This window comes from Pleurodeles waltl, chromosome 12 (genome assembly GCF_031143425.1).
Source record: "Pleurodeles waltl isolate 20211129_DDA chromosome 12, aPleWal1.hap1.20221129, whole genome shotgun sequence".
Classification (NCBI taxonomy): Eukaryota; Metazoa; Chordata; class Amphibia; order Caudata; family Salamandridae; genus Pleurodeles; species Pleurodeles waltl.
This window is the reverse complement of record NC_090451.1, coordinates 271,366,540-271,391,070: the sequence shown is the minus strand read 5'-3', so window position 1 is coordinate 271,391,070 and position 24,531 is coordinate 271,366,540. Positions and strand designations below refer to the sequence as shown.

Sequence of the window (24,531 nt, the reverse complement as noted above, 5' to 3'; positions counted from 1 at the left end):
CCCTTATACTCTAAATCTATAGTCAGTGCCACTGGAATTATGTGATTGTATGGCTGTGGACATTTTTGCATAGTTACAGGTTTGCCGCATTTTCTACATAATCCATCATCTACTGCATAATCTGCAGATTTTAACAAAAAAAATGTTTCTATCTCAAATGTTACCAAAAGTGCAGCAAAACGTGTTGCCACGCAGTGAAAGGCCCGTTGCACAACTTGACTGGTCACCTTTTTGTTGCTTATTGCTACGTTTGGGTATTAAAATGGTACTAATGAGTTGCAACCAATGCCTAGTGTTATCAAGTTTAAAAATGTTGAAATAATGAAGTGATATTATAAAGTGTGCTGCACTATGCCGCATAATTTGTCTTTTCCTGCTGCACAGTTTATTAACCCTGACGCATAATTTGGCCCTCCCATGCCGCATAATCGCAGTGGCCCTGAGTGTAGCATTACAATCATAGACAAAGGCAATAGATGTCGCATAGGCGAAACCTATTGGCTTTGCCAATGCTTGTTAAACTTTTCGCTGTCCAAGGTGAATGGGATCGATGCAATTCTCAGCGCTCTCAAATTCCCCTTGTCCGTGCATGAGTAACTCATTCGGACCTATTTGCACTTTACATTTTGATGTCTTGTGGCTTATTATAATAACAAGTCTACAAGTCGCAGACGGCTAAAAATATGCACAGAAACATGCGCCCCGATATGAAAACTCGAGTGCATTTCAAGTAGAAAAGCAAAGTAAATTAAAACAACGCTTCTGTGCCTTCCGCTTTTTTCGAAGAAGAGAGACCTTACAAATTCCACAGGTTACGAAAACACCGGGCCACATACAGCTGAGCGATACCTTCCGGGTGGACTGGTCAATTACTTACAGACTGCAGCACGTTTACTTCCGAGGCAGCGCTGTGTGGTTTGTTCCGGTGAGCGGTGCTCGTATTTTTGGGGGGCGGGGCTCGTATTGCTAACCAATCGTACTCTTAACAAGGGTAGAACAGCAACCTAGTCCCTCCCAGGACCTTTCTTCAGTCTGTCAATCACATTAAACTAGCTTTCCGATTGCCTTTCCCTGCCTTCACTTATTTCAAGTCGATCAGTGTCTTTCATGCAATTAAGTCGGTAAAGAGTCCAAAGCAGTGCAGAAGAAATCGGATTTTTAGGATCTTTTCTCGGGAGGTAAGACTCAAGTACGGGATCCTTTCGCCTGGTTTGGGAAGGATTGCTGTGCACTTTTTTTTACGATTGTGGGTGCACCGAGTTACACCTCCTATGTTGATGGTGCGTGTTTTCCATCCTTCTGAACGCTCACCTCTCCTGTGTCTTTTCTTATCTGAACATTAGATGGATATTCGTCTTCTTTTGTGGCACCTTCCGAGGTTTTAAATTGCTCCCTAGTAATCTATGTGTGCACTAGTGTAAGCCAATTAGAGACGTTCGAAACCTTAAGGTTTTCCTTGCCGGGTGAGAGTAGTTTGTCTAGTTCGTATTCTGTCTTTTGTGTTCTGTTTTGTTGTGCCTAAAATGCAAGGCTGCGTCTTCCAGAATGTAAAGGAAACAGTCTGGGTACATGCTCACGGCTGAGAAGGTACAATTTCAGATTTATAATAAAAGTGTTCACCAAATATTTTATCAGTGTCGAGGTTAGTTGCGTTTCTTCTGCCGGCTGCATCTCTTCCAGTTAATGGTTGATTGTTTTATTTGCATTTACATAGCGCTTACTGTCCGTAAGAGGGAAAGGCAACTAGTGTTGGCTTTTGCCTTTTCTATTTTTTCCCTCCGTCATAACAATACGTTTTTAGTTTCCGATGTCGTTCAGTTCCTTGCCGATCTACCTCTCTTCATATTCTAATGTCTCTTTTTCGGGGCGCTGCTTCCCTCCCAGGTCTCTACTTGGGTGATGCACACTTCTGGATTTTGTTTATTCCTATTCCCTGGCTATGTGTCAACATGGATTCTCTTTCAGCGTTCTCTATTACTGTTGCCTTATACTAGTTGGTCGGATTTTTAGATCAAGCCTAGGTCAGGGAGCATGCACTGTCACATGACATATTGCAATCTACTTCTGTAGGCTTTCAGCACGGTCATCTCAAGCCCATCACTTTCATTCGTTCCTTGGCCTGCCTTTCAAAATTTCCTTGATTTCAAAGTAAATGCTTTCTGTTTGTGCCGTCTTGAGCCTGCTTTGTTACTGCCTTGGAGAGGGACCTTATTACAGGGATTAATGCACAATCGCCCATATACTTTAGTGTGGCACACTAGTTTTTTCTTTTGCCTTTCTGCGCACCATGTCCGTATGTTGTTTCTTTCTCTTCCTTGTTTTTGGGCATGCTGCTGTTTCTTTGTGGTGTCTGTGCCCAAAGGCTGGAAGGGGGATGGGAGAGCTTTTTTAATTTATTTTTTGGGAAGTCTCATATAGCGCAAACTCACTTGGAGGAGCTCTTTACAAGAGTACCCCTTATGTACAAGGTTAGCAGTTAAAAAATATACAAACTGGCTCATTTTAAACTGAAAAAACACAGAAATCTTCAACACAGCTCTTCAGGCACAGTGGGAGAGCCAATACTACAATATTTACTGCACTCGGGGAAACTTGCCCCATAATGCTTTGCGGGCATTTCTTTTACAAAACATTTTGGGAGCATAACTCAGCATGTACTGGTCCTAAGACAATGGGACAACCACCAAATTGTTCAGCATGATGCACTATTTCTGTCTAGGTCATCTCTGGGTCCCCACACTAGGTTGGGGGAGGGGGCAAAATAGTACCCTCTCCCACCATTCAGTGTCATTTTTAAGTTCTCATAGCTGGAACTTTTGTATTCTGGCTGGGCGTACTTTTTGTTTTTAAAGGCCTTGTTTGTAATACTATTTCAGAAGGCCTGAAAATGTGTACGGCACTATGTGCTCCTGGGACTATATATAGGGATACACTGCATTAAGTTCTGCCATTCTCTTTTCATTTGGTTATGCCCTCTAGGGGCTGACTATATGGTTATATGACCATGTTTCGGCCAAATGCTGTTTTTATTGTGGTGTCTTCTAGGGGCTGTTCTGAGCATTACAATTAAGATACTACAATATCTGCTGCACTCAGAAACTTGCCCCATAATGCTATGCTTGTCATTCCTTTTACAAAGCATTGTTGCCCATAACTCACTTTATGGTGGTCTTAGAACAATGGGGCCACCATCAAAATGTTCAGCACACCTATTCTGTCTAGGTCATCTCTGGGTCTCCACACTAAGCTGGGGGGACCCCAAAACAATAATATAAATACAGATAATAAATGATGGCAATATTTTCATTTTTTGCTGCAGATAGAGGAAGAAGATAAATGGAAGTGCTTTAGTTATATGCAGGGCCACTGGAATTATGTGGCAGAGAGGACCAAATTATGCTGCTGGGTTGATCAATTTATGTGCCAAGAAAATTCCAGTTCTGCATTTACAACACCAGTAGCTCTAACTCAAGCAAAATCGAGACCTGTTGCATTGCGAATGCTTGTTATTCAGTGCTACCGCTAGTGGTTGCTTGATTCCAGGGCCTAGGTCTCTTCCTGTGTTTTTTTTTATTGATTTTTATTTTTTCCCTTCTAGAAGATTGTACTTATTGCTCTTTTAGGGCCCTGATATTTAATTTTGCTAGTATATGCTTGTTTGCTGGTGCTTTTTGTGGTTGTTGCATTTTCTGCGTATGGCTAATCTTACAGTGCCCACTGCTGATTATGCTTGCTTCTGGGATTTAGTATTCCAGTGCTCCCTGGGAGTTAATTTTTCCATTCGCCTTGGTTGTTGCCCACTTTTCTCTTGATGGCTTTTCAGTTTTCAGAGTTACACTGTTTCTCATGTTTTTCTTAGTTGTGTTTTTGTTCTTCTGCTTTTCTCTTAACTCCATGGCCATTGGATTCTTTGGGCCCTGTCTCTCCCGCTTGTTATTTTCTACCCTCACCTTGGATTTATTTTTACGTACTGTCTTTGTTTTTTCTTGTTTTCCACAGAGATCCATTTTGCCTTCAACACTATCTCCTTAAAACACCTTTTTTTGTAATCTGCTTCTCTTTCAATACTCTTATAGGTCTATTGTGAAGATTCTGTTTCTGTACTTTTGTAGGTGTTCAAATTTTGGTCACCAGTATCTTGTATTAAGGCATGGATGGTCGTACTTGGGCACAAACAGGATTTGCACGTATATGTACTGTCCTCATCATGTTCTTCCTTCTTAAAATAATTTGAATACAGTGCTCTGGTAGAGTGGCCATTTGACAGGTACATGGCAAGAAAGTTCATAACTTTTTCCTGGAAGGGTGTTGGGTTTGTCTGAATGCTTTTTGCTGGCCACAGATTGAAAATGGGAAGGGTTGTGGGGGCCTCCCAGTATTGACAGTTAAGCTGTTGACCACCTTCCAGAAATATGTTGCTTAGGTACAACTATTTTGTTCATCCACCTCTGCTCCTTCCTGGAAAGTTTCAGGGTGAAATGTACACAGGAGGGTGGGTCTTAAAATACTTTTTCACCCCCTGCAATTGGAATGTTTAAATAGCGATACAGAGAAAATGGCTGAACAGAATTACACCAAATTTGTCAGAAAACTTGAACTTTAATCGTTGTGCCTTTTGTGATTGGTGTGACTGTTGAGCCTGTTTTAGAAAAACTGATGTTAGAAAATAGTGACATCTAGTGCCACGGGGATTCTGCAAGAGAAAATGTAAAAATAAAGCATTGTGACTGGCTGAAACTATGAGACCAAGACAAGTCCCATTGGATTGAGGGCTGTGTTTGGCTGTCTGCAACATAAAGAGAAATGTTGCAGCATAAAAGGATATATGAGGAGGCAGGGTAGGAATGGATGTCCTGGCTCCTGTGGGACCAGACTGTGGTGGGCGGGGTGCTAATATGTGATAGGGATCTATGGGTGCAGGGCCTGGTCAGATGCTGGAGCCTGCGGCCATTCTCACTTTGCATATGGCCATGTGTGGCAGGTGGTATGCCACAGACTTATTGTAATGAGATAGCACTTTGTTAAAAAAAAAAAAAACTTAGAAAATCACTGAAAAAATGAAGGTTAAAGTAGAGTTAAATGTAAGTGGTCTAATGATTAAAAAAAAACACATTTTTAAAACAAAAAAATGAAATTCACAAGTTATATGTAACTGACCTAAGTATAACTTGCATCGCTATTATAAATCATTGATGACATGAACTCTGTAGCGTTGCAGATTATACTTAGGTCAGTTATGTATAACTGGTATAGTCCAGTTTTTATTTAGTTTTGAAATTGTAGTTGTTTTTAATCATCAGCACACCTACATATAACTCCACCTTAACCTTTTATTTTTTTCAGTGACTCCTGACGGCAGATAAAGAAATTACAACAAAGGTGCCGAGTGCGCCGAAACACGTTGACAGTCTACTGCCAATAAATATCTTCTTAGCAGTTCACCACACGGAGTGTTGGAATTTCTTTATCTGGTGTAAGGAGTCGAGTTCGGAGTTGTAAGCAGTGCGCTGCGCTGAACCCAGCACCGCTGTTCGTCTGGAGCCCACAGGCAAATACACCTAGTGGTGAAGGGTGGGTGTGTGTGTGTGTGTGTGTGTGTGTATGTATGTGTGTATGTGTATGTGTATATATATATATATATATATATATATATATATATATATTTGAGTTCAGCCATAGAAAGTGAAACAGATTCATAAGATGGTAGAATGAATGGTGGACGGCACAATGAATGGTGGACGGCACAGCCTGCCAACAAAGCTATTGCTTATAGAGGAACTGAATTTCTTAAGGCGAGATCGCCGTCAAACTCTGCAACCGAAGGGACAAAATTACAGAACAGACAGAGGAGAAATAAGAGATGGAGGGAACACAGGAAATCCAGGAGGATAAACATCACTAAAGAAGCAACAACGGAAGACAAAATGGAGGTGCAGATAGCTAGGGCTACTGAAAATATGGCGATTAATTTATTGGCTGTTATCTTAAATGAAGCCGAAATCCAATTGCTTTTGTTGGGTCTATCATTTTGTCCTGAGAGTACTTTCAATTATAAACAAGAATTGACATTTTCAAACTAATATGTAAATTAAAGTTAACGAAAATGTATATGGAAAAACCCAGAAAGAGGGAGCACATCTCCAAGGCAATCACTTTGAGTCAAGATCAAGTACAGGGCCATTTACAGGTAGCTGACTTACGGTATATGCAAGATCTGGGGGAAGTATTAAATGAGAATTTGGAAAGCCAAGAATTAATGGATACATAGCAACTAGTTGAACATTTATCGTTAAGTGTTAGTGATAAAGCAGCAACACCCTTTGAACCCAGATCTACATTTGTACTGATGTCTTCACGTGGTGGTAATGACCTCTTCAATGAGAGGGTGGTGGAAGAGATGAAGAAGTTAAATCATACCACACAGTGAATGAACTGAAGACATAATTATCAGCAAGTGAGATACCAGAATCAAATGAAGAAATTACAATCGCAAAATGAGTTTGTGATCTGTAATTCCGATAAGGGTGGTAATATTGTATTAGGTCACTTGCTGATTATATGGAAGAGGCTTATAAGCACTGAAATGATAAGCAATGCTATAGGAGATGTTCCTTTCAGCATGTAAGGGATACTAATGCTAGATATTAAATCCAGTTGTCAGCATGGAAAAATGAATGTTTACTAACTCAAGATGAGTATTCTTGCGCAATGACTTTTCACAATTACCAGCCATGTAATTGATACCTAAAATCCAGAAGAATGTCTTGCCACCCCTTGGCAGGCCAGTCATTTTGGCACGAGATAGTACTTTTGAGAATACATCAAAATACGTTCACTTTTTCTTGCAGAAATATGTTCATACTTTGCTGTCATTTGTGCAAGATACCAATGATTTCTCAGAACAAATTTATGATATCCCATGGTATGAAGAATATTTGCTAATGACACTTCTAGTTACATTGATGTACACTAGTATTAATCATCATGACGGTCTTCAGGCTGTGGAGTATTATTTGAGAGGCAGACCGCTGAGGCTATAAAATTACAGTAAAATTATGTTCTCAATGATTAAGTGGTGCCTTGAAAATAATTTCTTTCATTTCAACAACGAGATATTCCAGCAGTTGCTTGGTGTGGCGATGGGTGCCTGCTTCTCCCCCAGCTATGCTTGTTTGCATAGAGGATGATGGGAGGAGTGGGTACTCATAGCTGACCATGGAGCGTTTTGGGATGAACATATAGTATGTTGGTTACGTTACATAGACAATTTATTCCTCATACGGAGAGGTACTCTTCCGACAGCTGGGGCATTTGTTGAAAGTATCAATAATAATTCAGTGAATTTACATTTTACAGCACAGATGAGTAAAAATCAGGTAGAATTTTTGGATGTACAGGTATTGATCAAGGACAGTAAAATTGAAATTGAAACTCAGCTATTTAGAAAGGTTACACTGGGGAATTCGGTATTACATGCCAACAGTTTTCACCCCCAACATCTCAAGGATAGCATCCCATATGGTGAAATGATAGGTCTGAGAAGAAATTGCATACGCAATGATGACTTGGTTAATTGTCAAAAGGAAACAAAAAGTAGATTCTTAGACCAGGGATATAACAAAGAAACTCTTGATCAGGCGATAACCAAAGCACATATGCAAAGTAGATAATCTGTCTTGTTTGGGGGGGAAAAAAGGTAAAAGCTACGGAGACTAATGGTAGATTAATTTTAACATGTAGCAAACAAGAGAGACAACTTAGGACAATTGTTAGAAAACACTGGTCTATGGTTCAAGGTGACCCAGTATGAGGTACTGCGTTCCCAAGGCACCCCCTATTACATTTAGAAAAGCCCTTTCAATAAGGGAAGCCCTAGTTAAAAGTAGTCCGTAAGTGGTGGACAAATAAAGTTGGTTATCTCCTAAAAGAGGGTTTTAGAAATGTATTTCCTGTAGAGCATGTAAATCTGGAGTTAATACCACATAATATACCACGCCATTCCATGAAAGACTGCAAAAAATAATGTTTTTTTTTAAACTCTAAAACTGAATGTGCAGTGTATTTATTGGAATGCAACTGTGGATTAAGATATGTTGGCAGCACCAAATTACAGGCCCATAAAAGGATCCTCCAACATTTAAGAGCTATTTCCTACAAAGACCCCACATACCCAGTAGTCAGACATTTGAATGAGTGTCATGATAGCAATCTCAGTTGCCTCTAGAGTACTATGTTATTGAAGCGGTCCCTAAGAGGAGGGAATCCGAATTGCCCACTCTGGTAATTGGAGACAAGGTATAATCTGAATTTAGATTGTAAAGCTCCAAATGGTTTAATTTGGGGGAAGAATTACACGTTTTTTATGACACTCATTTTTGGTGTTTTGGCAAGTTCATTAATAAAGAGGGTATATTTTACAGAGGATGTAATTAATAGGTGAAATTTGGGCTATTTTCCCTTCTTTAAATATTCTGGGTCCTTCTTTCGATATCTGGGTTTGTGAGGATATTCGGGTAATGGTTGTGAATGTTTGTTTTTATATCAGGAAATTGTTCTATAAGTCACAATGAGTTTGATCATATGCATGTTCATATTTATTAGGTGGGTGTGCAATACAGAACTAATTTGATACTCAGGGATTTACAATAGAATATATGTTATATCTGTTGAATCGATCTATGTATTATTGTGCAGTAAGCTATTGCCCATTATGGGCAAAAGTACTGTTGAATAATGAGGCATTGACGAGAGTAATATTGAGTATACAGGTGTGCCACATTGAGAACATTTTAAAATAGTTTGCCCATTAAGGGCGCTATGGGAGGTACAGAATAATGGGTTATTATAATTGCATATTCAGATATCTTCAATCTTTGCGCAGTTTGCACATTAATGTGTAATAGATTTTGACTTGCAAATATATATATATATATATATATATATAATATATTGACTTTTATTATTAGATTATAGATTATTAATTGTATTCTTCATAGCTTGCCTTTTAATTTAATCCAAGTTTTTATCAACATATATGCATTGTGACAACATTTTTTGTGAGTTTTGTACGAATTAATTGATAAATGCGATAGTTTGTCTTTCATGACCATTGATCACATGACCAGTTTTTAAATTAATGTTTGTAATGTAGTGTTTATGTGAACAAGGCCAGGCTTTGCCGGAACGTGTTATGGTGGACCTGCAGCAATAAAATGTGGAGAGAAGAAATTGGTGTCTGTGCCCAGTCGGTTTCGTTGGCGAGACGTGGGTATATAAAAAAGTCTCTCTGCCAATAAATAACATATTACACTGTGCACAACTGAATATATGGTTTATTGTATGGAACTTTTTCATATCTTATTTTATTTGTCATATAAGTGCCTTAAAGTAAAATCACATGGAAGAGGCCTTTTGACCTTTTTAGGAGCATTATTTCTTGTGTAAAGTCATTGTAAGGTGTAATGTGAGGTAGCAAAAAGTGTTTTCACGTTTTGCAGTACAGTAACAAATATCCAAATGAGAGAGCTGACTCATTTAGTGCGGCCGTCGACCCATTTCCGAGGGCTGGATTGCCTTTCCAGTGCGGCTGTGGGGAATAGGTGCACAACTCCACAAGAAAGGAAAATGCTTCTGGTGAGAACCTCAGACATTTTTCTTCAAATAAATAACAAAAGTAAAATCAAAAGTAGGACGCAAAGGAGGATTTTCTAGACTGTTAAACGCAATAGCACAGTAATCCCCCGAGTCGAATTTCAGCGCTAGAGTGTGTCTGATTGAAAAACAGTGTTGACGATTATTCGAACCGGTGACTGAATAACTTAACTTTAGCATTTAGAAATGGTCAGAACACACAATCTTGTTTAACCCTTTTTTTTTTGTTGTTGCTCATTGTGGGTTAGTTGATCCTCCCCTTTTTTTTTTTCTTTTTCTTTAACGCGGTTATCGATACAGTATTGTAAATGCACTCTAATCTATCAAGCTTCTTGTATCCGAAACGCCTTTCTTTGGGGGACCTCGCAGTCCCCCTGGGGGCATTTACGCAGATCTTCAGTGCTAATGCTAGCATAGATGCTACTCTTTCGAAGTAACACAATTGTTTCTAAAATTGAACTGTTTTTGTGCCATTAATTATGTTTTTGCATTGGCTCTTAAATTAGGCAATACTTTCCTCCAATATCCTGGTGACTGTTGTCTAAAGGAAATCTGCACTGCCTGGCCTGCACCAAACATGTACAATCTTCCCTCGTGCAAATTCCTCTGGCTACCTTAACAATAAGTTTTGGATCTTTGTTCTAGATGTTGGCTTTAAGACTCGTAACCATGTAATTTAATGACCACGGTTAGCTACTTAAATACAGCAATGCTTGCCAAGGTGTAGTCTAATGCGTGGGTGCAATCAGTAAGAACTAGGCATTTGGGATGTCTCATCAAAAGCGATTTCTTTCAACTTGAAAATGCTACTGATTGTTTGTTTTTTTACAATGGTTTTACAGATTCCAAATGTCTTGTTTCATGCTGCACATTACATGAGGTGTAAAACATGAGCAGTCGCCACCCAGACACAAATTTGCACTGTTCGTTTTGTAAACTCTGATCCTGGTCCCAAAAGAGCACCTTAAAGACTTTAGTCTTAATATCCATGGGATGGAATCTGCTGTTGACATAGGATAAATAATTAATTGACGCTTTTTTTGTACAAAAGTTGCCCAGCTCAAGAATAAGGTATGATCTGGTTATCACTTGGAGAAGCTATTCCTGCTGGATGTTCACCTGGCAGCGTATAATACAAGATTAAGGGAACCTCTGGATGTCGAAGCACAAGGCGAGGAGCTATTTGTTGACTTATATTGCTGTCAGCTAGTATTTTGTCAACATTGCTCTTTGTGACTAACTACAGCTCGGCCACATTTTTTGAATTTAAGTCGTAAGGCATGTTCAACGAAGCATGGGGTCTGTAACCCATTCATACAAGCTTTCGAATCTGGGGGTCACTATACTGCAGTTGAAATAACAGTTTCCAAAAATATTATATCCACCAAATCTCTTACCGAGTAGTTAAAATAAGTAAATATGGGGTTAAAAAGTGTAAGTCTTTACTTCTTTATTTATTTAGCTTGATGATATGGTGGTAGTTCATATTGTGTATGGGATAATTTTGTTAGTAGATATTTCAACCACGAAATTGTGACATACAGCTGATAATACCAAGTATTATACTCGGGCACAGTGCTCAACATTTGTGTGCAGTACAGTGCTAGTAGCCCAAAACGTAGTGGTCTTTGTTAATTACACCAGTTATTTCGTAGACTACAATGTAGCAGGGTTCAGCTGGGGCCTGGGTGCTCGGGGACTGTCAGAAGCCCGCTACCCATTTTTCCAGGGTAGATGCAGAACAGTGAGGAACAGGCACCCTGGGTCATGGATTAAGGGAACTACTACATGTAGTGGGTGCAAGAAAATTGATGTAGAGTTTCCCACCATGGTGTTGGGTGCATGACGACTGTGTGATTCACTACCAAGTGTAGTGATTGGTAGAGAGATGCACTAGCCAGGACCAAGGGTGAAAACAGTAAGTGACGGTGCACTGATACACAAAGTAGGTTAACAAAATAGAGCATGTAGACCAACCAAAATATTTTTATGTTTGTCTGCAAAGGTAACTAGAGTTAATGCAAGGCAGGTCAGTGAGGCTATTTATAGGGCCAGCCAAGGTACTACAGATTGCTCAGCTTCATCACCGTTTTCCCATGTCTGTAGCAGGGGATCTCATAGGTTCAGGCTCGCTCAGCAGCACCTGGAGCGTGGGGCGAATTTGGGTGTTTTCAGGGGAAAATGTGTGGAAGAAAATGAGATGCTAATAGTGTCCCAGTCCTAGTAAAAGAATAGTGTAAGTTGGAGGTTTGGGAAGTGGCAGTGATATTATGGGATTTTTTTGTGGGGGAGGAGGAGATTCTGGGATTGGGGATCGGAGGGATGGGGGTTAGGAGTCTGAATCCATAAGGGTAAAGTCTAGCATTTGGATAAGCTAAATACTGCTGAAGTGTGCCAGGACTTTTAAATATGTGGTTACTGACTGCAGACATGGGGTAATGTGTAGGCTGTATCTGTTTATATGGCTTTGCCTCAGTGGATGACCAATCTCCACCACTGGATATAGGTCAAGGCATACTATTGTGGCAGGGAAATGGAACTAACTTACTTTGTTGTTGCATCAATGTGCCATTGAACATAGGGCACCGGCTGTTTGTGTGTGGTTGCTCTAGCACATAATGGTACCAGTAGATTTTGAGTTTCTACTGCTGAGGGGTGTAGGTGACTGGAGAACCTACACAGCTCTTGGACATCCTAAATTCCAGGTCCCCCATCAAGATATGTGGGCATCTGCAGAAGGTGAGGGCTGTTGGTTGCTGTGACAGACAGTGGGTAAACAAAGAACCAGAGCAGTTTGCAGGAGGACACACTCGTCTCAGTCTTGCAAGGATACCAATCAGTCTCAGCAGACAGACCCAGGAAAGGTTGGTCTATTAGTAGCCGTGGGAAGTCACCTCGTACTCTTTAAAGATTTTGGGAGGTCACAATACCACCTAAGGCCACAGTCCAGCAGATAGAAAGCTCCTAGTCCTGTCCATCACTATGTTGAGTTCCAGGCAAGGCCTAGGTTCTCTGGGCCCTCTATAAAATAGATCGTCAATCAGTCCTGTATCTGACCAAGGAGGCTCCACACTAATGAGTGCCAAAGGCCCCAGAGATTGAACCTGATGCAGTACCAGAGTGCATGGATCCATCTTATCTACCATGGTCGACTGTCAAGCTAATCTCATCCCTGCCTAAGCTGGAGAAATAAGTCCTTGGTGGGACACCTTCCTTAGCCCTGCTGGCCTGCCAGAGCCAAGAGTGAATATGTGTTGGTCCTACCCTTGTGAAGTAATGCAGCCAGCCCGTGTTTAAAATGCACATATGTTTCTAATGAGACGAGAAGTTGTACTCTCCCATTAGAAATGTATGACCATTTAAACACTGTAGTCATTGATGCAACAGGTGAGATTATCCCGCTTAGGACACCAAGACTGTCTCATGGGGGTTCGCCCTTACAGTATCGATAAGCCCTAAACCATGGGTCCACACTGGTGACCAGAATTGTCTCTAAAGGACAAATTGCCATTCCCCTTGGACCCTGGCTGTGCTCTCACTGTTGTTTCTTGACAACAGTTGTGATAGATGTGTGTCTGTGGAGGAGCATCTGTTTGGCGTATTTAAAACCAGACGTACTGTGCTTTGCCATTGGTTCAACGGAGTTGTTTTGTTAGAGACAGGCTGTGGCCCTTCCCAGTTTTGTGTGCCTACTCCTATCAGCTGGTTTTGATGCTAGTGTTTAAAAACAGAGGTAAGGCAGACCCATAATATTGGGGGTGGTGATATATTTTGAACTTCTGACCCCAAAGGTGTGCGGAAAGTGTATTTTCAGGCATCATTGTTGAGGTGTGGGCAGGGAGTGAGGCAAAAAATGTGTGTTGTCTCACACTAGTACATTGCGCCAAATGCGCATTAGAGGTGGTGCATTGCATGGAAAGACTGGTAGTTTCAGACTATGAAACACCAGCAGTGCATCAGCAAGGCATCACATAGCTCTGTTGCCCTCCTCATAGAACAGTGTCCATTAGGGCCACAGTTTTGTGTGCGCAACCAAATGAACAATTCCACTCTAGGCATTTTCGAAAACCATGACACTGTCCGACAAGTCTGTCTTCACAATAGAAAAACCCATGTAACTCCAGTTTGTGTGCCTATGCAGGGTAAAAGACTAACAGAAAAGGTTTGCTCACATACACAATTAATAGTGTGTTTGCTACATTTGTCTTTGATTTTTGTCTCTGCTGCTCCTAAATTGACTTTTTATAGAACTTGTGCCGCGTGTATAGTTACTTTCTCCCCAGTGCTCCGCTATTGAATATTGGTAGGTTATTTATTTGGTGATGTTAACTTGACGTGCATTGCGCTGATTTGAACAAAGTTTCCTAGTGCGTGGTGTGCCACAGACTGTGTTTGTAACGTCCTTTCACTTTCGTAAATGAAAATTATTCAATAATGTTGCTGGACATCATTGAGGGCACTAGTGTAATAATTTCCCTGTGTCTAGGGGTCTTCACCTTTGACAATCTGCGCACAATTTAGTTGGAAAAGTATTTACATTGGACATAGAGAGAATCGTGTGATTCTTGTTTGAAAAGTGATGTCTCTTGGAGAAAATGTCCTATTATTCACTTTTGTATAGAGTTGGCCTCCGTTTTTAGGGCTTGCTTATCAGACAACTTTTAGCTGTCTGTACCAGAAAGCTTTTTGTGGACTATACCATCAAACATACAGTGGGCCCAGAGGGCCCTCCTTTCCTTATCATTGGTTGGATTTCTTGTCAATCTAATTTCCTTGCATCTTATTCAGTGGCGTGCATTCGTCTTCTAGTGTGTCCCTCCCCTGGAGCCAGTGCTTAATTTGTGCTTGTTGTTTCCGGTGCGGGCGCCAGCACTTATTTTTCTGCCTCAAGCATTTACTGTGAGCAAAAGACACACATGGGAAAGATGGAGGAAGAGAAAAACTAAAAAGCGTCACAATGGGAGAAAGCAGAAAGCTGCAAGAGTGAGTTGAAGGGGAAGGGAATGGCTGTAAACGAATTTGAGGAGGCCCGAGATGGCTTCAGGATTACGCTGCCTCAGAATTCCATGTTTGCACATTTAATTGCAGCAGCCACGTGTTTAAGAGGAGGGCTTTGGGCACTGGCATGTTTTATGTACAAATTAAGCACTGCCTGGAGCTTAGCCTTTTTACCACTGTTTTGACAGGCTGACTGTACCCTTCCAATGATGTCACTTTAGGAAGTACATTTTTGTCTTTGTTATGAAGTGCATGTGTATTCTTGTTATGTCTAGTGTGCTGGTTCCTTGCTGAAATACCCCTCCCTGTGCTTCTCCTCACCTCATCTTTTGCTTTTTGCAGTCAGAGCACATACTTGCCTTGTTTATGTTTTGGAGAGCGCTGCAGCTGCCATTTGCTGCTGGGTCCTCATCCAATCTCAACTGCCGCCCCCCCCCCCCCCCGCACCTCCCCCCACTCCCCGGCCTCGACCCCTTCGGTCTGTTAAACACTTTTGCTACTTTATTTATTTATTTTATTGAAGCAGCTGCCATTTGCTGCTGGCCTTCCTTTTTTTCCATTACTGATCCACGTGGTGCTCGTTACCTTAGATAGGTATGTGTGTGCGTTTATATATGTGTATGTATGTATGTATGTGTATATGTATGTGTGTGTATATATATATACACACACACACAATATGCTGGTGCTTACATATGTGGCGAGGCACATGCATCGCAGAAGAATGATAGAATGATGAGGCTGCAGTCAGTGGTCACGTCCTCACGCTTTGTGTCGGAAGACAGTACCTATTGGCTTTGCCAAATATTGTTAGGCACTGTGGTCCGTTACCTACCTGGGTTACCTGCCGTAGGGATCCGAGAAAGCAGTCTGACTGCAGAGACTCCTTTCTTCTGGTTTCTGTTGTTTTTGTTGGTGTTTCTGTGGTTGCTACATGGAGAAGTTATTCTGTATTAAGATTCCAAATGATTTTTGTGAATTAGTGTGTACAGAGGTTCTATCTATGAAGATTTTATATTTTTTTGTGTATGTGAAGAAGCGTGGCGAAGGATTAGTTAGTTTTTTTTCTGTCAGATAGAGATGATTTTCTATTCCTTGACTTTAGCGTAGTGCTTTTTATTTATGGATCACCATGCATGTCGCTTCCCTACAGTGCATCGTTGCGCACTTTCTGGAGTGTTAAGTTTATGGTAGTTTTGTCTCTGTGTTTCTAAGGTCTATGTTGATTTAGGTTATCTAAATATTTTTCCTATGTCACGATTTCAGATGCTCATTTGCATATTGTTCTTCGTAGGGACGTACCCCACTGTCTTTTGACATGTCTCCTCTTGGCAGACAAACACAACATAGATTTGTTTTCGCATTTGACTTTTTCAAAACACATGGTGGAAAAGTCTATCTTTTTTTCTTTTCAGAACTTTTTTTTCACGTAACTAATTGAGCCTTTTTAATTAATAATTTGACATTGGTTCGTAGCAATCAATGTTCGTAGTGGTAGTGATGTCATAATCAATATAATTGTTTTGTTGGCCAGCAGACTACAGTGTTGTTGATAGTATGGTTGTATTTGGCTTGTCATCAGTCTCCAGAGATGTCTGATGGAGCTGTACTGTGATTGTACATATCAGTCCTTGATGATGAGCAGTGTTACTTGTAGCATAGCAATACTCTAGCTGTACTCTCTTCAGATTTTGTATTGTAATAGTATTTATATAGCGCTTATGACCCCTGACGAGGCGTCAAATTGCTTTTCGGCGAGTAGCACGCTACTCAGGAGCCCAAGAGGAATTAGTAGTGGAGGAGTATAGAGAAATATGAGTTCAGTTTTAGTATTTTTACGAGTTAATTTGAGCAGAGAATATGTGAGTTTATTAGTTGGACTGAGTAGAGTAATTGAGAGATAAAGGAGGGAAGAATCCAGAAGTGTTAATTGGGAGTTTATAGTAATAGTATGAGGCTTGGGATGAGTAAAGGAGAGATGGAGGAGGGAAGAGTCTGTTTGAAAAGGTTAGGGAGATCATAATAGCAGGAGGGGTCTTGGATGAGTCAAGGTGAGATAAATGAGGGAGAATTTATTAGGGATTTTTGGGAGATCATGGTAGTAAAGTGAGGTTTGGGTGAGCTAGATGTGGAAGAGGAGGGAAGAGCTTAGGCAGGGTTCTTTTGGAGATGATAGTAGTAGAATGGGTTTGGGATGAGTCAGAGCGAGGATGGAGGATAGATTGATAGAGACAAGACATATGATGATGGTTAGACATAGTAAAGCTTACAAGGGTACATTTATATTATGTTTATTTATAATTGTATTCATATAGATATATTTTAGCCATTATTTTATTTTTATTTTATTCATTATTTTTCTTTTTTACTTTAATTTACGTATTTATAATTTGAGTTTTATAGATTTTATTTTATTTATTTTTATTTATACACATACATACATACATACATACACACACACTCACACACATATTTAATTGTGAGTAAATATACATTTGGTAAACAGGTTTAAAAGTTGAAAAGGAGACCCGGCACATCGAAGTATCTATTGTTATCCGAAAGATTATTTTCCCATATTTTTAAGTTGAGTCACAAATCGCATAATTCAACAACCAAGTCTTGTTAAAATCACTGTTCTTTATTAGTCCAGGTTAAAAATAAATAATCCATATCCAACGCATTTCATCTTAACGGACTTCTTCAGGGCTCATAGTCAAAGCGTGTAACGTGCTCCATAGCAGAACTCCATCTAGACGACGTACCAGCACAAAAAAAAAAAAAACGTTTAAAGAGTATGTGTGTAATTTACTCTTATGACATTGTAGTGATACACATTTCCTAATGAACTATACATCTCTTGGATATACACATGATCGGATTAAAAATATTTATCAACACAGGCATACGCAGTCCATTGCTGTTGTTTGTATGTGAGTATGGTGGTTATGAAGGAAAGAACCAACTCTTGAGTAGTCTTCCGAAGACAAGATAGTTATCCATGGATCTTATATTTGGGGTTAATGAATTCCATAGTTTGGCTGCTTGAACGGAGAAGGATATACACCTATAGTCTTTTTCTTGTATGGTGGTGTTTCTAAGGCGGGGTGCCAATTTTGAGCGGAGGTTTCTTTGTTAAATGTATTTGGTTATTTTGTTTCTGATAAAAAGTGGTCCTTTTCCATGTATAGCTTTGTGGGTGATACAAAGCAGTTGAAGGTGGATCTTCTGGCAACAGGTAACCAGTGTAGTGCTCTCAAGGCAGGGGAGATATGGGTTTGTGCCTTTACATTTAATAGTAGTCTGGAAGCAGAGTTCTGAATACATTGTAATTTTTTCATAATAGATAGAGATGATCCATAGTAGAGGCCATTGGCATAGTCCAGTTTGGATAGTACAAGCGAGATAGTAGCCTGCACCTTGTGTGGAAATCCGAGGTGGGGGAAGATGCATCGCAGAGTCTTCAAGATGATTAAGCTTGTTTGTGCTAATTTGTCTACTTGGGCATTCATAGTTAACTTGGAGTCCATGGTAATTCTGAGGTTTTTAACTTCCTTGGATAATTGAGGAGGTGGTCCGAGATAGTCCGGCCAGGCACACAGTGGGTCATACTTTTTCAGTCACCACATATGAGTATTTCAGTTTTGGAGGCATTTAGTTTGAGATGGCTCCAAGTCTTCCACTGATCAACAGCTCTGAGGCAACTGAAGATTTGTGAGTTTTCAATGTCTTTGAGACATTCCAATTTAAGTAGTATTTGTGTGTGATCTGCATAGTTATAGCATGTGAGTTGAAAATCATTGATCAGTTCTGGTAATGATGTCATGTAGATGTTGAAAAGCAAAGGTGAGATGATTGATCCTTGGGGGACCCCTGCTTTTGTGAGAGAGGGTTTGGATGAGAAGCGGGGAGAATAGATAATATTGGTTCTGTTTTGAAGGTGGGATGTAATCCAGTCGAGAGCAGCCCCTTCAATGCCAGCTTGGTGGAGTCTTTGAATGAGGGTGTTATGGTCAACCGTATCAAAGGCAGCCAAGAGGTCCAAGAGAAGTAGTGCTGCAACGCCATTGCGGTTGACTGTGTTTTTAAGATCATCCCAGATTGCTATGAGAGACGATTCATTGCCTCCTCCTGGGCGGAATCCAGTGTGGTAGTCTGAAAGTATGGAATTGTCTTCAATGAATTGTGACATCTGGGCAAATACTGCTCTTTCTCTCAGTTTGCCCAGGAAAGGGCCATTTGTGATTGGTCTGTAGTTGTTGGGGTCCTGCAGGTCTAGGTTTGTTTTCTTTAATAACAGACGTATGTATGCATTTTTCAGGTCTTCATGAAAAGTTCCTGTAGTTAAAGAGTTGTTGATGATTCTTCTTACAGGTGTGGCAGCAGACGTAGATAAAAGAATGTTCTTGAAGATGTGTGGTGGACAAGGGTCAGAAGGGCAACTGGAAGGCTTGCTTGCTTGCTTGCTTTGACCAAATTCATAAATTCACCTTGTGATATTTGTTTAAAGGACGGTAGAGGCTGGGTTGGTTTGTTCTTAGAAGGAATTTTAGGAAAGGGGTTGGCACTGAGGGTTTTCTTCTGCTTTAAATAGGAGTCCAATGTGTCTGCCTTGGTTGTGTAATGAGTTGCCAGTTTGAGAAATTTATAAAAATCTTTGGTTGTAGATTTAGCATTTTGTATTCTGCCTGAGTAGTACCTTTTTTTTTTTTTTAGCTTTTTTGATTGTTGATTCGTATACTCTGTTAAGTTTGTGTAGCTGCAGTTTGTCTTGAATGTTGTTTGTTTTGAGCCAGGTCTGCTGCAACCTTCTGATTTGTTGCTTTATCTTTTTAAGTTCTGTGTTTCTCCAAGGTGTTGGTTTTCTTTTGTCCTGTTTAGTTTTTCTGAGTACTATTATATCAAAAGCTTCCTGTAGCCACTTATAGAGTTCTAATCCTTAAGCCAATAGAAAGACCAACCCCAACAACCTATCACATCACCATATGCAACAACCAATAGAAACCTATGTAAGGGCCAAGTTAACCGAAGCCCCAGCACCTTACAATACTGCTTGTCGCGCACTCAGAAATTTGGGTTTTTCAAGTCCAAACAGGGATGCAGACACTTCCTAAACACAATTTAGATCACAGAAACCGATTAAGCAGTCTCCTAAACACACTCTTTTTTTAGCCACTGAGGTGTATGTAGCCTTTTTTACTTTAAAAAATAGGGGATTGTCTTTATTCAGTATTTTGCCACAAACTAAGAGGGAAATTTCAAACAGTCACAGCTAAAAAACAGCACTTTTAAAAGTCCAGGCTGCCTCAAACACAGAGAGTCTACAGTCTACAGTAAACAGGCACAGGTAGCAGTAGAAAACACTTTTAAACAAATAATAAGATTTCCCATAAGTGTGGGGCTCCTTTCCTAGGTCTCCTTGCAATCCTTGATCACTGGGCTGTATTAGGGCACAGGGAAAAAAATGGGCTCACAAAATGGAGGTTACTGTCTTGGGGTTCCCTCCACAAACTTAACAGGACCAGGGGAGGTGTGTGAGGGGGGCTCAGGTGGCCTGGGACTCAGAGAGCCAATCAGCTAAGCCCAGCCCCTGTGGGAAGGAAGGAGGGACCTGCTGCTCTATTCAGAATCTCCTTGGATACATACAGGCTGAATCCACACTTCCAAGCTAGCAGAGTCTACTTTCCAGGTAAGGGAGAGATTGTAAGAAATACTGCTGGTTGCGCACTCCGAAATTTGGCTTTTTCAAGGCAAAACAGGTGATGCAGACAGTTCCTAAAAACAATTTAAATCACAGAAACAGATTAAGCAGTCTCCTAAACACACTCTGGTTAGCCACTGAGGTGTATGTAGCCTTTTTTATTTACTTTAAAAAGAAGGGGGGCTTTATGCAGTCTTTTGCCACAATCTAGGAGGACATTTCAAACCGTCACGGCTAAAAAACAGCACTTTTAAAAGTCCAAGCTGCCTCAAACACAGAGAGTCTACAGTAAACAGGCACGGGTAGCAGTAGAAAACACTTTTAAACAAATAATAAGATTTCCCAGAAAAGTCTGGGGCTCCTTACCTAGGTTTTCTTGCAATCTTTGATCACAGGGCTGTATTATTTCACAGAGTAATAGCTGGGCTCACAAAATGGAGCTTTTGATGGTAAGCAGTCTGTATTATTGTGGCGAGTATAGCAGCATATTGGTAATTAATCCAGGCTTTTGAGGTAAGCAGTCTTGCAGTATTGTTGGGAGTATAGCAATGCTGCAAGTGTCTAGTCAGGCTTTCAAGGTTGATTAGTCTGTAGTATTGTAGTTAGTGCAATTGTATTCTGAATGCCCAGCCTGTTTTTTGATGATGAGCAGTGTATAGTGTTATGGATGGTGTCTCTGTTGTATGAATATTCTAGTCAGGCTTTTGAGGGTAAGACATCTACAGTGTTGTGAGCAGTATTGCTGCACAGTGATGGTTTTAGTTGTGTTTTTTGGTGTTGGTGTTCTGCAAGGTTGTCTGTGGTGTAGCTGAACTCTGACTGCCCCTTTGTGTTTTGGGCAAGGTTTTTACAGCATAGCTGCCAAATAGACCTTTCGCTAAGAATCTAAATAGAGTGGGCTTCGGGTCCAACCTGTCCAATCATTGGCTTTCTTCTACCAGCCTTTTTCAGCCATTGACTTGAGACTTTGTCAATCACATCTTGGCTCAGCCCTGTGGAGTATTCATCTCTCACCCAATGCTGTTGTGTATCATTCTGTCTTAGGTTCACCCTCAGGACAGCAGAAGATTTAGTGGACGCAGGAAGGCAGTTTTACTATGGTGTTGGAGAAAGTTTCAGTCCAGGTGAATTATTTATGCTCCTCAAGACCAAAGGCTAGTAATAATACTTGCACTGAACTGTATGAGGTACTCCTTTACAGCTGTAACCCTCTTTGTTCACTCCTACTGGCCTCCTATCACTTCTTCTTCACTAATGTGATAACAATCCACACATGAGCGCGTTAAACCCAGGCATTGGCTTTGTCAATGCTTATTTTAATGGTGAGCAGTTTGCTGTGTAGCTGTCCTGTGATTGCCCTCATCACTCTTTTGATAGTGAGCAGTCTGTAGTCTTGTGACCAACAAAACTGTAGTCTGTTGTACCCCTGCTTTTGAATGGGAGCAGTCTGCGATATTGTGGGCAGTGTGGACACCCAGTAATGATTGTCCTCACTCCTGATGAGGAGCAGATTTATTTATTTGGCTTGAACTATAAATTATGTTTGTAAAACCCTCAAACTCTAGGGTGCAATTCACTGCTTCACATGGTTTTGAATGTTAATTCTAAAGTTTGAATGCTCTACAGTATAAAAATGCTTTATTATTTTAGTGCAGTTAAACACCACCTTCAACTTGACTGTATTTTCCCAGCAGATGGTATTTCTGTCCCATTGACTGATTAACTAGCGATCTCAGTCTTTCTCGCTTTGTTTCCACTGCGTCTAAAAGTAACCTCTTCCGGTGTCTGGTCATCCAATACCACACATGACATTTGTCCCAGCAAGTAGACCCATACTTGGTCTCCATCTGGGCATTCAACACCAATAGTTGTCCGTTTCTGGGCGATTGATGGTGCATTTGGCCAGAGTCTAGGCCCCAGGGCTTGTTTTTTGCCATTCACAGATCCTCTCACTTAGTTCATATTTCTTCCCTGGGAGGTTTTGGAATTTTACTCCAGTGAAAGGCTGGTACAAATACTTTTCCAGGATATGCAGGGGAATTGATCATCTCCAGATATGGCTGGTGTGTTGTGGACATGTTTCCTTCAAGGATTGGAAATTATCCCCATGGAGGAAAAAAATAAATGTGTTTGTGCAGGTTATACTGTTCTGCCTGCATGGACCTCTTCAGTAAGAAGAACTCCATACAGAGGGAATACGTTTTTTTTTGTATTTGTTTTTTTTAAGTCACCTGCCCTTCTGCTAGGCTTGGTAGCCGGCACCTTATGCAATTTTTAAAGAATAATAATGGGTATGTTTATGAATTGGAAAAAGTATGAAAATGTGCACTGTAGACGTAAATTTATGGGTGCTGGTGCAGAGTTGCTATTTTTTGGTAAATAGGTCCCCCCATATGTTTGACTAAACATTTGCTTCCACTCCTTCAGAATACTTTTTAGTAGTCATTATAGAGGCAACTGCCTTCTTTTCCTTGAAAAAGCCCTGAGTTTTTTTTAACCTGTCTCTCTCGGGGCTGGAGGTTTTAGTAGGGGTGTGTGGAATTTGTGTAATTTGCGTTAATACTTCACACAAAATATTGAGAAAATGTTGTGCTGTAGTTTAGTGCAAAATGCTTTGACGCAAGACAAAAGCTGCTGCATCCAGCTGCTTGCGTTCTGGCTGACACAATTTTGCAGCGAGCTGCTGCGTAATTACGCGACATGGTAAATTTTTGAATTTTCACAAATGACACCGACATAATTTTAATTTCTCCCAGCTCTTGATATCTGCAGAAAAGTACACCCAGACGCAAAAAATGAACTGTTGACTTTAAAACGTTTGAGACTGCTCTATCCGTCTATAGTCTTCTATTCCCATAACTTCCCGCTTGCCATCACGAAATCTGGAATAGTGCCGAAAAGAGCACTCGAAGTATCTGTGAAAACACTCCATGTCCAAAAATACAAGCGGCGGTTTTGATGGGCGTACAGCCGCATTTTTTTTCTTCTTTTTTCTTTTTTCGCAGAAGCGCAGTTATCTCCACCCAATGGAAAGAAAACGGCAACATCTATTTTTGGTATGGTGGTGATTAATTCCACTGCTAGGATGTGCCGTTGCGGCCAGCGCTGCCGTTTTAAGAGCTGGGAAACCAGGTTCGAGTCTCTGCAACGGTTCAATGTCCTGTGAAGCTGAGCAGGTCACTTAATCTCCCCGTGCGGAAAACATGAACGTGTCCTTGTGTGGTGTAACTGCTGCTCAGTGAAGCGCGCCAATACTTTCGGGTCAATTTCACGCACATAAAACTGTAACAAATAAGTTCCATATTCTCATCGGTCCCCATCCTGCCCTTTTCAAGCATCCTAAAGTCAAAATTTGCATTTACGCAGACGACAATACACCAAAGAGATGAGTTTTTCGCATTCCCTTGACAGGCCTTTAAAGGAACCTTAAATCATGCAACGCAAAACCGAGTGCTCGGGAACAATGCGGCACTAGTACATTGTTTTGATAACCGTCGAAAAAACCGGTTCTGTGCTTTGCTTTGTTCACGCCATCTCTTCCGAACCTGCTAAGTAAGAGGGTTAATCCGAGTCTTCCTGATTCGAGGCAAGCTGCTGTTGTTTTTACGGCAATTGCATTTTGAAACTCCAGAGAGGTGTTTATGTAATTTTTTTTACGTGTCGCAGCATATTTGTTTTACCTTTTGGTCAATATTAAGTAATTGGTAACAATATTGACACACGGGGAGCTGCCTCTCTTCAAGTGAGGCTTGAGAAGACTTTGAACTCTTCCCCTGGGGTTTGACACCCACTCTCAATACTTGCCGTCATAGAACTGCTGTTACTGCGTGACAGATGCTGCGGGCTCAAGGCTCATTTGCTAGCGCCTATCCCAGAATCTGCAGGTCAAATGAAATCTGGCCAACTACTGTGAGATACAGCCTGCAAGATCTGTTTCCCTCAATTTTGTTTGGATAGTAAAGTTTAAGCAGATTCGTTGAATGCCTTCGTTTGCATATGTGCCCGTGTCATTCACCTCAGAATGCCCACACTTTTTGTGAAAATGTGGTCTGTTGGCTGTCTTTTCAAACGGGAGGCCCGCATTATAATCGGGCCACTGGAATTAAGTGAATTTCCGTTGTTTCGGGATAAGTATGTACTCAGTGCTTTTGCCACATAATCCATCATCTGCATAGTTGGCAGAT

General features: G+C 40.7%; 1 protein-coding gene across 1 annotated transcript in view; it reads left to right on the top strand.

The window, feature by feature from the left end:
- The first annotated feature begins 1,042 nt into the window (after window positions 1-1,042).
- MBTPS1 (membrane bound transcription factor peptidase, site 1) overlaps window positions 1,043-24,531 on the top strand; it is a 353,237-nt gene continuing 329,748 nt past the window's right edge. The window contains exon 1 of the mRNA XM_069215792.1: window positions 1,043-1,178. The gene's annotated coding sequence lies outside the window, so the exon portion shown is untranslated. The remainder of the gene's footprint in view (window positions 1,179-24,531) is intronic.